The 12,193-nt window shown below is 38.4% G+C and overlaps 1 protein-coding gene across 1 annotated transcript in view; it reads right to left on the reverse strand.

Moving 5' to 3' along the window:
• Positions 1-11,823, reverse strand: part of ARF1 (ADP ribosylation factor 1) — a 35,462-nt gene extending 23,639 nt beyond the window's left edge. The window contains exon 1 of the mRNA XM_044681482.1: positions 11,705-11,823. The gene's annotated coding sequence lies outside the window, so the exon portion shown is untranslated. The remainder of the gene's footprint in view (positions 1-11,704) is intronic.
• Positions 11,824-12,193: the final 370 nt, after the last annotated feature.

The raw sequence follows: 12,193 nt of genomic DNA on the forward strand, positions 1-12,193 counted from the left end.
CTTGCTGCTCTAGTGTGTTGGAAATGTATAGAAATGCTGATGATTTATGTGCATTTATTTTGTATCCTGCAACTTTGCTAAAATTGTTGATTATTTCTACAAGCTTCTTAGTTGATTCTCTAGGATTTTTTAAGTAGACCATCATATCATCTGCAAAGAGTGATAGCTTAGTCTCCTCCTTGCCTATTTTGATACCTTCAATTTCTTTTTCTTCTCTAATTGCAACTGCTAGTGTTTCTAGTACTATGTTGAATAATAGAGGTAATAATGGGCATCTTTGTTTTACTCCTGATCTAGTGTTCTATCCTTTTGAAAGAGAAAAAAATATCACAATTTCTCTTCTTGCTTTGAACAACTTTTTAAAAATACCTTTTTATCCATGGCATTTCCCACAAGCTACAGCTCAGTCAAGGTTTTAGCTTCTCAGGTTTTAATTTCACAAGTAGAAGCCACTTTAATATTTTTTCCTTGTTTTAATGACCTGCTTCCTTTTTATAATTGTCTTTCTGAGCACTTGAGAGGGTTCTCTGTGCTAAGTCACAAAAGCAACATTAAACATCTTTCCTATTTTTTTCCTCTTTGGACTCACTAACCACTCTGCCATGAACATTTTGTTGAAAATCTCCAATCCCTCTCATGTTTTTCTCTGGCCATAAGTTAACTATCTTTTCCTCAAATGTTTTAAAATCTGTTCTAAAGCTCAAAGGAAATGCCTTAGCCATGCCAGGAATTCCTCTCTATCATTATGGATGCAGGCCTGCTTTCCTTCTACATGTTTCTGTTATGCCCACTTAAATCAACTATTGGGTCCCCCTCCCGCAATGAAACTGAGTGTTGCAAGTTTACTCTTTGTTATATACCTTCTGGGATGTGATCATTTTCTTAAAACAAATTTCACAAAGGATCACACCAACTGTCTACCTAGCCAGTTTTAGGACTAACAAAGGTACCTACAAATATTCTGTGGTAAACTGCTCTGACATACACAAGAATTTCAAGGAAGACTCAAGATCTACCTCAATTTCTTAACTTTACATTTGCCTGAAAACTGCCTTTGACTTCATCTGTAGTTTTAGTATTATATTTGTCCCAAGTTCATGTTCTCCTTAACCACGCCCTTTTATAACTTTGATGAATTTGATTTCATATTCCCTTAGAGAAGCTGGCAAATATTTAACAGCACCACAAAAACTTGAATTTACAAAAGGAAGTAAAAATGAATGTCCAACTGAAAGCATGAAGGAAGTCAGTCATTTTGCTGTTGGAACAAGAGCACCAACATTTAATAGCCATTTCTTCTCTAAGTAAATCACTGTACCAAGTGATTTATCAAGATTTTTGAGGATCCTCAACTATAAGGACAACCAAACAAATGATACTTGCAACATCAAAAGTATACTAAAACCAAACTGAATAATTCTTCCAAGTTTCTCAAACATGCTGTATTCTGGCTCGTCTTACCTCATTAAAATAGACAAGCAAAGACTGAGCTGCTAGGACTGCAGAAAATATTCAAATTGAGGATGTAACCCAAATTTAACTTTAACCAGCACCCCCCAACCCTGAATACTACACATAATTCAATATAAAAGGTCTGAGCCTCTCAAAGTAAAAGTCATATGCATTCATCAAACTATTCTGATACATCGCTTGTTTATGGAATTTGGAATGCTTTTAAAACTGAAAGGGGGTAGAAGAACCAGATTTGTGATTTTACAGACATAAAAAACTTCTAGTAGAAAAACTCCATCTACCAATGCCATGGGCATACAATGGGAGGTTTTAGGGGACCTATGGGGTTGCATAGGGGGTGGGGATAGAGACTGTAACTATAAAGAGTGCAACTCAGGTAGAAGATATTTTCCCTTAAACCAAAAACTGACGTATCTGATCACAAAGATAATAAAATACAAGATCAATTATATGCAACTTTTAAACACAAACTTTTGAGTCTATTTAATGAACAAATTACTATTTTAGGTTATTCTCCAAAGAAAGCATATTATATTGCCCAATCCTGTATAAAATGATAATGTAGATGCAATGAAATTATTTTTATGAAAGGATTGGAAGGGGAATAGAGAAGCTGAGTAAAGGGGAATCAGAATCAAACTAATGGTCACCTGAAATTTATAGCTAACACAACTTCCTCAGGTTTGCTCTCTCTGGGATTATAAAATGAATTTTTTTGTTCATCTAAACTTCATCAAGTCACTATTCACTAAGGACAAGGGAACTTAAAAAAAATACAAAAGGGCAGCTAGGTGGCTCAGTGGATTGAGAGCCATGCCTAGAGAGAGGAGGTCCTAGGTTCAAATTTGGCCTCAGACATTTCCTAGTTGCGTGACTCTTACAGCCCTGTCTGCCTTGGAACCCATACACAGTACTGATTCTAAGAAGGAAGATAGTTTAAAAAAAATACAAAAACATGATTTTTGCCTTTCAGGTAAAACAAAAAAAATTTTCATGCCTATAACAAAACAAACCTCCAAATATTTTTACTTTCTCATTTTTTAAGGGGATGGGGAGTGAAGAGAAAGTGTTGTTTCTTCAAAGTAAAGAAAAACACGAAATAGTAAATGTACTGCTATGACATAGAGAAAGCAAAACCTGGGAAAACGTGAAGATATCATTTGGGTCTCTACACCTCATGAATAGACTGCAAGGGCTCCAGCTGAGGTTGTCTGGCTTGGCTAACTGTAAACTAAAATGACTAATCCTGATTGTACAGCCTTTGGGGCCCCTATTTTCTTCCTTCTCCAGCTTTTTAACAAGTTCACTATACACTAGGCATCTTTATTTTTACATAACCAATATCCACACTGAAGTATCCCCATCTTTTTTTGTGCAATATTTTGACCAGAAAGACTACAAAGAATAAACTCTGTGCCTTTGTTTGTAAAATCATTCCCCACCCCCACAAGATATACACTAATGAATACCCAGGCCACTGAGGTGGATAGGAGGAGGCTGAACCTGTGATTTTATTGGGATACACCCTAGTGGGAAAACTCACTCTACCAAAGCAAATAGGTATCTGCCTTTAATTTATATTCTCAGAGAGTTGCTGGGTCTCTGCGGTTTAAATCAGGGTCACAGAACTTAGCAGGAATGCCATGTAGCAAACAGAAACCTTAAAAGGCCAAGATTAACATCTAAATAGAGAAGGTGGGTATGAGTGTTATTCTTTGAAATGGCTTTAGATTTAACAACAAAAAGAGACAGATCATTTTGTTAAAAATCTGGGGATGGATTTACTTGCCATTCCCTGAACTCAAAGAATTCAAGATTTGGAGTTAGAAAGTGCTTAGATGTAATTTAACCCAATCCTATAATTTTACAGATGAGGAATTGAGAGCCAATGAATTCTACACACCTTTTCACAGTACCAGGATACTTCACAGCCCTCTATTATCTTCTGCCTCAAAGAGGCTGCCTCACAAATACATGGAGTACGTTTCCTTCTCCTTATCTTCAAAGGTCATCTCACAAGTCGTGTCCATTCTAGATCCCTTTAGTTTAGGACTTTGTTACTCTCCTTTCCAGTACATATTCATACATACTATATCCATCCAATAGAATGTAAACTTTGAGGGTAAGACTTTTTCATTTTCTCTTTGTTCCCTGAACCTAGCTTAAGGACCTGACAGAGAAGGCACTTAATAAAAGCTTTCTTAAAAACTAGATTGGAATAGGATAAGGAGTTGTAAATTCAACAGATCAATAAATCTGGGTAAAAGTGTTATAGGAGGATGTATGTTCATAGCTATTCCTAATCAAGGCTGATGGTAGTGTCAATGAATAATATGCTTTTACATATGTGTGGTATAGTGGGAAGAGGCCTGGCTTTGGAGTCGGGACCTAGGTTTAAACTCATTATGACTAGTATAATCTTGGGTAGTCATTTAACCTCCTTGGGCCTCAGTTTCTTCATCTATAAAACGGGAGAAAGGGATGTCAGTTAGGAGCATTTCCCAAAAGTCACTAAATAGTGCATACTCTGACTCAGCAAAACCCACTATGAGTCACATACTCCAAAGATGTCAAAGTCAGGGTAAAAGGACAGCAGTACTTTCTGTTGCAAAGAATTAAGAGACAAAATTAGTGCCCATTCACATTATTAAGCCATGAGAAATGACAGAAAGGGATATTCAAAGAAACCTGAGAAGACTTGTATACTTTTAGATTAGATTGTGAGCTCCTTGAGGGCAAGAACTATCATTTGCCTGGCACAATGCCTGCCACATAGGTGGCACTTAAATGATTATTGGCTAGCTAAAATCATCCAGAGTGAAATAAGTAGAACTAGGAAAACAGTTTATACAAGAACTGCAATAATAAGGAACAAATAATTGAAAAACTTAAGAATTCTGAACAAAACAATGACCTGCCATAACTTCAGAAGACTCTGATGAAGCAATTTTCAGACATAATCAACTGGTTTTGCTCAACTACATTTACTTTTTGTTGGAGGGGGCTTCTTGGGAGGTGTCTGGAGAAAAACTATGTTATTATGTGTGTATAGATCTGTGGCTGGGAGTTGGTCAGTAGTGATATATATATAAAAAAAGATCAAACTGCTTACCATGGGGGGTGGGGGTGGGGGTGGGGGTGGGGGGGAGAGACAGTTTGGATCTTTAACTTCTGAAATTGTATGCTGAAAATTGTTATTACATATAATTGAAGAAATAAAATATTTTTGGAATAATTTTTAAAAATAAACTACAGGTAAAATATTTTTTAAAATACAGAAATCTCAAAAGGTGACAGACAAGAACAGTTTATTACTATCATGGTAAATTTAATATAGTTTTAAAACTATCCGTAGTTGAATTTAGAGTTTCATATACAATCTTCTTTTTTAGTTTTTTTTGGATACAAAAATACTTGTAATAAACAAAAAGGTTTTTAATTGACAGAATTGGACTAGATGGCTTCTGACATCCCTTATACATGCTTCTAATTAGTGTTTTCAGAAGACAATTTTGTCAAAGAACACAAAGGGACCAACATATATAGTAATGAGTGCTTAAATTCAATGTTGCATTGATATTCTTACATATGTAACAAATACTCATATATAAAGTCTGATGACATATATTTGGCATAAGGCAAGCATTTGAAACAAACTTCAAACAAGACATATCAAAACAGATTTTTTTTTGTTTTCTACCTGTATACTGACCAGTCAAGTTATTAAGCAAAGGCTTCAGAGCTACCATCAACTGCTAAATAATCATTTTCATTTAACTACGTCTATAATTTTGAAGAAGTTACTATATTACTTCAATCTGGAAATACCAGAAGTTATTAATATGTGCCAGTTAACTTCACTGCCTAAATTACTAATTGGCATGGTATTTTAAACATAAATGCATTCAGTCAGTTAAATGCCAAGCTATATTTTCTTTCATTTGCAAAGGTAGAAAACTATCATGGGAAAATTGTTTTAACAGCAATTTTTTAAAAGAACATTCTTTGTTCTCTTGTTAGCACATTTATTAACTATACCTTCATTTTTACTATTCAGCCTTATTTTCAATGGAAAAAAACTTGGGCCGTTCTCCTATGTTTTTAAGTTGCTAGGACAAAAGAAACTTGGCAAAGGAAAATATTTAGTAGTCTTAAGAGTTAAAAACACAAAGACTAGCATGGTACAGAGGGAAAACACTGGCTCTGGAGTCAATATTACATTTATTTCTGTGTCATGTTAATCAAGTCATAAGCTTCCTAGGACTTAATTTCCTTTTTTTCCGAAACCCTTCCTTTTTGCCTTAGAATCAGTTCCAAGGCAGAAAAGTAGAAAGGACTAGGCAACAGGGAGTTAAGTGACTTGCCCAGGTTCACATTGCTAGGAAGTATATGAAACCAAATTTGAACCCAGGACCTCCCATTTTTCAGTCCTGGCTCAAAATTTGCTGAGCCATCTAGTTGCCCTAACTCAATTTCTTAATTTGTAAAATTAGGGTGCTGGACTAGATGGGGCCAGCTCTAAATCCTTGATCTAAGATCCTATGACATGACATATTTTATATATGTTTTATAATTTCTACCTTGAGAAAAATTATAACCTACTTCATAGGGTTGTAAAGCTGCTTTGTAAATCTTAACCCAATGTATAAAAATATGAACTACTAATTATTAGTTATTCCAATTTCCTACTGCACCAAATTTAAGGAATGTAAGCTAACATCCTTGTGATCTAGAGCTTAGAGAATGCTCACTTTGGAAAGCTAAAGGTTTGTAGGCAGTTAAAAGTTTGGTGTATAGACTGAAAGATTTGGAATCAGAATGACTTTGTCTCAAATTTAAGGCTAACTGAATCAGCAACCATTTGTAAAATATACCAAGTGCTAGCTGCGGAGATGCAAAGGTCTGGAGAGAAGTCCCCGAATCTGCGTAAAGGAATTGTGTGATAAGCATTTTATAAATATCTCATTTGATCATCACAATCATCCTGGGAGATAAATGCTATACTTGCCCATAATCACACAGATTAATGACAGGTTAAATTTGAACTCGGGACTTCCTAACTCCAAGACCATTGCTCTATTCACTGTATTACCAGCTACTTGGAGACAGGAGATGAAATTGTGTGAGAGGAAATTTGGCTGGATCATAATGTATATAGAAAGCTGGAAAAAGTAAGAACTAAGTCATCTAGGATTCTAAATATTGAACAAAGGAGTTTGTATTTGATTCTGGAGATAAGGAGCCAATGGATTAAGCATGAATATGTCATCAAATCTGTGTTTTAGGAATATCACTTGTAGCAGTGTGGTGGATGGATTGGAAAGGGGAGGGGGAGAGTTGCTCAATCAAGAGGCTATAGTGGGGAGGGGGCTGGGGGAGAGAGTAAAAACATGAATCATGTAACCATGGAAAAAATTTTTTTTCTAAAAAATAAAATAAGCTGTAAGAAGCTATGAAAAAGAAAATAAAGGTACTATGGGGTAGGGAAAAAAAGAGGCTATAATAGATATATAAGAGATATTAAGGGTCTGAATTAGGGTGCAAAGAAAGAATGAAAAAGTTTGGCAACACTATATGGTATCAGGGACAGTGAAACACTTACCATGGGCAAGTCATTTCATCTCAGCTTTGCCACTTACTGTTTGTATATAATGTAGGACAAGTCACTTCATCTCTTGGCCTCAATTTTACTTGTAAATTGTTATTTATAAATTGAAGAGGTGGGGACTAGATGCCCTCTAAATATTTTATGGCTTCAGGGATATGATACTCTAATATGTAAAATGTAAATAGCATTTATCTCACAGGGATGTTGTGAAAATCAAGAGGAATCTACTTAACTAATTTACCAACTTTCTCATCTAGAGCATATAATGTAATATAACCACTGACTTATGATTATATTGTGATCAATTACTGATAATAATGAACAGGTATTTGCCCCTACTCTAAGCAGCTCCTAAAACCTATGCTTTTACAATTTCTATGTCTATCTTTTCAGAACTTATTTTCCTTCTTTTCTTTCTTAAAAAACAAAACAAAGCAAAACAAAACTCTTATATTCTCTCTTAGTATTAATTCTAAAGACAGAATAGCAAGAGCTAGGCAGTTGCAGTTAAGGGACTTGCCCAGGGTCACACTAGGATGTAACTGAGCTCAAATTTGGGCGCAAGTTAATTGGATTCCAGGCCTGGGGTTACTTAGCTGCCCCTCCACTGTCAGCCTACAAAGGCCCATTTCTCCCCTTCCAATTTGCTACTTTGGCCAAAATCCTGGATACTAGATAAACCTAATAGTTCCTTTGCAAACAGTCTTTTTTCTTTCCTTTCAAATTTCATATTCCAGAATAAGTGAAATGTCATTGTATTATAAAAACATTTGTAATAACTTGAAGGCAAGTGTAAATCTATGATCAGCTAAAAAGTATTTCATATTTACAAGTTCTGAAAAGACATTTAAAAATCCACTATTGTAAGCACTTCTTAACTTCTGCTAGTAGAAAAGATGTTTGCTATAATCAGAGTATAATCTTATCATTTGTTTTTTACATGCCAAAAGATCACAGGTAAGCTAGAAAGACATTTATAATTCTCAATGACCTATGCCAATGGGGAAAAGTTTTAGCATAGGAAAGCCACAGTTTCAAAACCCTAAAAAGGAATTAATTTTAAATTCCCCTTTCAACAAAACTTTAATATAAAAATAAGAAAGCTGAGACTTAATCCCTTTCATTATTTCTATTCATTTCCACACAATACAAACTGGATGGCAAGTTCTGATTAAAAGGGAAACTGATTTGTGACTACAAGTTCTGAAATTCACCATGAGATTCACACAACTGTTAAAACTAATGTCAGAATAGGGTAAGTTTAGCTAAAATCCTATAAGCTCTCAAAATTGAACCATCCAAGTAGGAAAATCCTCATTCTGATCTGAGTATTTCTCTCCATACTGTATCCTGCAGAAATTCCATCTCTGCATTAAAAGTACAATGAGGATTGCCAAAACTCCAACTCTGACAACAAGTCTTTAACTTCATATTACAAACTAAATGTGATGACCTCAATTTCTAAATTACTCTAGAACACTAATAAAAACAATACCCTCTATGTGCAAAATTCAGAACAGTACACAACAATTTCAGTAAGGTAAAGAAAGAAGTATAAGAAAGTCAAGTGGTACAAAGTAATAAAGGACAAACCTTATTTACCTACAAAAGGCAAATAATTAACAAGCCTGTTTCTAGCAAAAGCACAAGTACTTTAAACCTTAAGATAACTGTACCCCACACATAGTGGTCCTCCTTAAACTATCTGATCTTTGTCTTTAAAAAAAAAAAAACAAGACCCACCACAGTAGTAAACTGTTTTTTGCAAGAACTTTCCCTCCAAATCAAATTTATATTTGATTATATATAATCGCTTACAATGGGGTATGAAAAAGTTGAGATTGTAACTTTTCTTTGTTCCAAGTCACTCCTATTTTAAGTATGAGTTAGCAGGTACAAGGGTGTGTGGAATGTCCTTGTCATATTGTGTAAGAGGTAAAGTGAATGGCTAGATCACATGATTAAAAATGCAGAACTGTTAGGGTGTAGAGGAACTGTTTTCTGCCAATGACTTTATAAACCTTAGTTCAATTATTCCCATTCTTTTAGAGTTGTAATAGTATCAGCTTCCCCCCCCAAAAAATTTCTAAGAGTATGCAAACCTCACCCCCTAAAAAAACCCACACCTCCTTTTAAAAAAAAGAACGGAAGCAAGGAGAAATCTGTGACATCCCTTGAGATAACTAAAGGTATCTTAATATTCAGGGGTTTTAATTGCTGAGAAGTTTGTCCATCTATTTCTCTAAGATTATTAATAAGTGTACTTACAAAGTACTGGAGATAACACATTTCAGCAACATGTTAAGATAAGGTTTGTGACTAAATTTTAAAACAATAAATTCCTTTTAACTTTGCCTCAACTAACGCTTGGTATTTCAAGATTTAACAGTTTGAGTCAATGACTTATTACTAAAAACTAAAGTTAACTAACAAATTCATGCTGTCATAATACTCAATGTGGTTTAAGCTAAGAATGATATTCAAGACTAGGCCAGGTCAGTTAAATAGGTAATAGCCTGTTTTATACTTAATTAGAACCACTGTTGAAAACATGAGGATAAAATTAGCATTTTACAAATTTCTGACAACCTGGTTCTAAAAAAGTAACCAGAAAACTTATTTCACTAGCAATATGGCTCCGATACTACCTAACTGTAATAGCTAGGGTGTGTCACTTAACCCCCTCCCCCAACCAAGTTATTCATTTATAAAATGAGCAGATTGTATTACAAGATCAGGACACCCCTTTTAGGCCTAAAATTCTATAATAAACTTTTAAGAATTATAAAAAAAAAATTATATCCAGCAACCTCTGAAAATTATCCACAAACTGGTTTCAAATATTACTCAAATTCACTTAAATTCTGACTTACTTTCCATTTGTGAAATGGAAAGACTGCCACCTAGCACAGAGGTGTTGTCTGAATAAATTAGGTATATTAAATACTGTGTAATTAAGTTATTATTGGAATTAAATTTTTACATGCTATTCACAACTAGGATTATGCAATAGGAAGTGCTCAATAGAGTCACCTCCAAAATAACTAAAATTGTTTCTTCATTCCTGCCCGTCTTTACTTTCAGGTAAAAGATTCACTTACATGGTGTATTATATATTTTTTGTCTATCACAGGGTTCTGATACTGACATTTAGGAGAAAAAAGTCTGTTACTAACCAACAGTAGGACTAACACTAGCTGCAAAGGACAACAGCCTACACACCATATTCCCGGAAAGATCTGCCCTCAGATTGCAATATTATTAGCTCAGTGCCAAATTTTTATGAGATATTTACTTTGTAGTGTTGTTAAATCAGGCTCTTCTAAGAAATCTTAAGGGTAATTTCCTTTTTCCCAAGGTGTGGTACAGGGTGGAGAGAGAATTGAAAGTGGGATCAGAGAAGTTGGTTTGAAGTCCCAGTTCCTCCATGGTGTGACCTTGGGCAAGTCACCTCACTCTCTCTCCCTCAGTGTGCTGATGTATAAATACAAAGCTGATAATATCCTTACTACCTACACTGACAGGGGTTGTGAGGCTAAAATGAGTTTATACAGTACTCCATAAAATGCTATAAAAACTAGCTGTTATGAACTGTGGGCACTTCCAGTCTCAATTCTCCTGAAAGGGAACAGAAACTGGGATATGCTGGTAAAACTCCTCCTCCCTTTCTTCCTCCACAGCCAAATGACTTACACACTAGGTTCTCAATTCATTCCCCTTCTCCAGCCCGGGGTCTCTGGTCTCTCCTTCCAGTGTAATGTGTGTGGGCAGGAAGAGAATGGCTTTTCCCATCACTTTGGTATCACCCCTCCGGCCCTGAGCGGCAGGCCCAGGCAGGCTGAAGAGGTTGCCAAGAGCTGTACGTTGACCCTCACTTCGGCCCCTCGGACCTGGGCCAGACCCTGGGCTTCTCGGGGCTTCAGTTAAATAAAATCCGGAGTTACAAGAGGCGATCTCTCAGCTCTAAACCAGAGCTGCATTTTATACACGGTTTCTGTCTGGGGGAGGGGGAAAGGGGAGAAGCATGTATTTGGACTTTTTTTCTTGCGGGGGGAGTAGAGAGGACGTCCAAGCTCCGATCCTGCCTAAGACACCCGCTCTCTTGTGCGGCCTCAGTTTCCTCGTCGGGGGAAGGTGGGGGTGGGCCTCGCGGGCCTTCCCCGCTCGGATGTTGGAACACTACACACAAAAGGCCCGTGGACAGCCAGCGATCCGCCCGCCCCCTCCCCCCAGCCCGTACCCCAGGAACAGCTAAGAAGAAAGGGGGTCTTCGGGCTGGGCGGCCCTCCAGCTTCGCATCCAGGAGGCACTTCTCCCCCGCTGGGCCCTCTCGCCTCCTCGGCTGCCGGGGCCCCAGCGTCGAAGGTGCCCAGAGAAGCCTGACCTGCTCGCCCCCACCCTACCCCCGTCAGGGTCCGTGCTCTCGGTGGCTCCGTCCTCGGGCCTACAGTGCTTAGGCCCCCTCAGTAGGATCCGCGGCCCTCCTCCCCGCGAGCCGCCCCGATTGGGCCTGGCCTTCCTCGGGCCCCGCTCCCGTCGCCTCCCCGACCCAGGTCCCGGCGCCGAAGAGGGTCTGGGTGCTGCCGGGCAGAGGCCCGGGATCGCGGACGGGCCCCGCCTTACCTCCCCGCTCCTGAGCCTCGGGTTTCCCGTCTCCTCACCGGTGAGCGGCTGCCGCTCCTTCTTTTTTTCCGCTCTCCAGGCGTTGGTTTCGCTCCCACAAGATGGCGGCTCCCGACGGCAGCCACGTCAGTGCCAGGGAAGGCCGTGGGGGGGGCTGGGTAATCGACGGGCTGCGTCACCGCTTCGCTCCGCCCACTCCCCTACTTCCCGCCCCACCCTTCTCTCTATACTCTGACCCCTCCCTCCCTCCCCTAAGATTGCGGGCGAAGCGCTCTTGGCCCTATCGGCCCCTCCTACTTTTCTCCCTCCCGCGGCCATCCGCGTCCTCCGCCCTATGCGCATGCTCACTGGCCGTGCTTCCCCCTTCTTTCCACTTTTCTTATGCGCACGCGTGCGGACCTCTCGCCTTTACTCCTACTCTTAAGTCAGACCGCTTCTCTTGCGCGCGCCTAGACCGGGCTTTCGCGAGTCGCGCGTGCGCCGTAGACC

The sequence above is a fragment of the Gracilinanus agilis genome, chromosome 1 (genome assembly GCF_016433145.1).
Source record: "Gracilinanus agilis isolate LMUSP501 chromosome 1, AgileGrace, whole genome shotgun sequence".
In the NCBI taxonomy this organism is placed as follows: Eukaryota; Metazoa; Chordata; class Mammalia; order Didelphimorphia; family Didelphidae; genus Gracilinanus; species Gracilinanus agilis.